Below are 3,670 nucleotides of genomic sequence, written 5' to 3'. Positions count from 1 at the left end.
GCTGTAAGCCATACAAAAAGAGTTAAAGAAGCAGGGAAAGACAGCATAATAATTTTGGAGGTCTACTTGATTAATAAAATAGATAATCTTACCAATTTAAATGCCTTCCAAACTCTATAGTAAACATCCCTAAAATCTTTTTTGTGTCAGAGCTGCTTTATGTTGTTAACATGAAGACAAGGCCTGTTTACTCAGCATATAGAAAACTGTCCTACACTATTGAAACCTGAAAGCCTTTCAAAACCATTTAATTAAATATGTAGTTTTTCAAGAATTACTCTGCATTTTTTCTTTGCTATATTGTACTTTCTCAGTTCTGACTCTCTTGCCACTTTCTAAGTCAGTTACACAAGAAGACGCCTGGAGGCAAGGCCACCAGAAGAACCACATCTCTCTCATCCTGTAACCTTATCCTCTCCAGCCAGAGTCTCCTGGGTTTTACAAGCTGGTTACAGAGTAAAACCTTTTCATCTTGGTCTTGTGGGGTATAAGCCACTGAAGTCAGGTTTGTGGGAAAGATGTGAGGCTTTTCCCCACTGTGACAGAGGGTCACAAGCTTCAGACCCTGTGGCTCCCAGGGAGAAAGAGGTCAGGGCTGCCCTGTGACAACACAGCAAAATTGGGGTCAGCCTTGCTCTAGGGACAAAAAGGAGTGAAAAAGTGTACAAAAGACAACTATATCTGTACACCATGACTACCATGAATCCGCACTTAAAATTTCTCCCATAAAGCTCAGTCTGAGTGGATGCAAGAAGTAGGGGCTTCATTAGATCCGCTCTGTGCAGTGGCTGGAATTCTTTTAGGAAAGGTGCCTTTCAGGAGAGCATGAATACACTCAGAAGCAGTCAACTGGGCTGAAAAACAGCCCACAGCTCAATCAGGGGAGAAAAATGCAGTCATAACTGAGACACATCTGTGTATTTCACTTCTTCTAGCTCCTCCCTTCACTTAGCTCTACCTCCATTTTCTCAGGTCCTTCACGACTGCACTCTGCAAGCCACTCTCATAACACCTTCAGCAGCCATCCTGCAAGGATATTCAGTCCTTGTGCTCCTTTTCTCATTTTACTGTTATGGCTTTCCAACATTTGTAAAGCAAACATACCACACCCTCAGCTTTAGCTGCAAGTTCTGGGGAAACAGCACTTCTTCCCTTCAGCCCTCCTGAATGCCTCTCTCCATCTTGCTGCTCCCTCAGCAAGGTGACTGACCACTCTCCCTCACTGAGTATGTGAGCTCTCTTGGTTTCCATGCTGATGGAGACATTTGAACCAATTTCTTGTGCATCTCCTCACACCTTTATTTCTGCCAGCCTTTTTGTGTTTGACTTTGCAGCCTGAATAATGTCCTTTATGGATATGCACTTAGTTGTTATGGAGCTTTCCTTTGTGAGAGGGAATAGCATTGCTTGCCTCAAGTGCCATCAGCTGTCTTTTCTAGCAATTTATTTCCCCTTCTGCTCTATCTTCCTTTTGCTTATTCTTTCCTCTAGGCAGCTGCTACTGGCACATCCTCTTCCTAATAAGTGTGAAGATGTAGGCGGTTATGTTAGTGAGACTGTAAGACCAAATATAGAGCAAAATTGCATGCTGCTCCAAAGGGTGTTAAGGTTCACTGTATGAGAAAGTATCTTCATATTTGTGGTGGATGGGATTGCATGGGATCTCCATGTCTTAATGCAAATTTTAATTCTCTTGTCTTCAGCCATTCTATTAATGTTGATTTTTAAAGGGTAATTTTTAAAACAGTGATCTATGGGGAAGTTGAATTGATTTTCAGAACTAACTGCTTTACCACAAGCCAAGTGTAAACCATGTGAGAGTAAAGAGGACTTCATGGAGACAGTTCAGCATACTCAAACAGCATCTCAGGTCTGCCTCCTGTCTTTAATGGGCAGCAGATTGGGCCTGATAGCCAGAGCAGTGGTCACCTCATGCAAGAACAATAAAGATACCAACCTGAGCTGTTTGTCCTTAGGCAAGGCACACAGGCAGAACTTACAAGAAAACATAGTCCACAGCTCAGATGGAAAACAGCTTTAGCTCTCAGTTGAGGCTGCTGTCTGTAGCTTATATTTTCTGCCCATTACTAAGGAAGAGCTGTACGTAAAACAGGTGCTAGTAGACCTTTCAACTTTGAATGCCTGACCAGCTGCCAGTTGTATATTTACAATAGAAGATAAAATAAGGTTTCTGACAGCCAAACTTCCTTTGCTCTCTCTCCATTCTCCCATGGCTGAGCAGACTCTGCTCTGAAAATGCTCCTGTGCTGGTGTCTGACTAGAAAGCATTACCCTGGTAAAGTGTGAACCTGACCCAGTTTGACTTGGCTGTTCAATTTTTGATGGCACACAGCCAACTTGCTACCAGTTGGGCTATTCATGCTGCAATAGGAAGCAATCTTCCTGACATGCAAACTTCCTTCTTCTTCTGCCTGAGCAGCAGTGCAGTCAAAGATGCTGAGCTAGATAAAGAACAATTTGACCCTATAAAATATGGGTCTTGACCCAAGGCTTTACTTCAGCTTTATTGTGCTAGCCAGCAGAAAAAACTATCATTACCCATGGCAAACCGGAAAAGAAAAAAATGAGTTCTTGCAATAGAGAATCACTGTTACAGTTCCTAGAGAAGCACTTAGTCCATATTCACATGTGACCTGCAAATCCTTGGGAAAAATTGGATCATGAAAGGTGGTAATCAAAACAGGAATTCAAGGTGCCACTGCAGAGTTTGATTACATTTATCTTGCTGGCTAGGAATACTAACCCAGTAGGAAGGGCTTCATCACGTGTTGGTTAAATCAGTTATATGAGATCACTTTCTTCCTCTTCTGTCCTCATGGAAACTCCTAATCCTATTAAAGAAACCCTTGCAAAGGGTTTCACAAATGGGTTTCAATAGTCTTGTCACTTGAGCTGATATACAGTATTCCTCCTGGAGGACAGCAAGTTAGAAGGAGTATCTGCTCCATCTAAGAACTTCATGACATCAGTATAAGCCATGTGTTTGAATAAGGATCTCCATAGGTCCTCCTTAGGGGAAGGAGAAGCTTGGAACAGCAGCAGGAAATAAATGGGAAGCGTTTATTTTAGCCTCCAGCTGAAACAAAAAAGATCTGCTACAGCCTGTACCCTAACATTTACATTTTTTACTGCACAACTGAGCAACTGGAAATTAAAGTCACTGATAAGAAAGACTTTAAGAAAATTTTAATAATTTGAATTATGTAATATCCAGCTACAGGCTCTGTAGTGTCCTCTCAATTTGCCTAAGCCAGAGAGATAAGAAATCCACAGCAGGGTTGAGGTAAGACTAGTCATAGAAGGCAGAATAACTTTCCCTCCAAGTTGCTTCATCACTGTGACCATGGCATTTTTGAGTCAAGACTCCTTGAGAATCTTTTACCTCTGGCTGATCATTTCCACTAGTTTCCACCAGTTTCCCAGAAAACAGAAAGGTGAATTAAGGCAAGGGACATTCTTACAAAGTTGCACAGTATGATGTGGATCCACACTGGTTTGAAACAGCCCAGGCCAGCACTTAGGGAACTTCCTCAGGAATGAAGACTGTGTTTGCCAGCCTTAGTGGTGAGAGTGTTGATGTGCTGGAGGGCAGGGAGGCTCTGCAGAGGGATCTGGGCAGGCTGGATCATGGCCCAAGGCCAGTGGTGTG

Source organism: Sturnus vulgaris, chromosome Z (genome assembly GCF_052056855.1).
Source record: "Sturnus vulgaris isolate bStuVul1 chromosome Z, bStuVul1.hap1, whole genome shotgun sequence".
NCBI lineage: Eukaryota > Metazoa > Chordata > Aves > Passeriformes > Sturnidae > Sturnus > Sturnus vulgaris.
Note: the sequence above shows the minus strand (reverse complement) of the source record.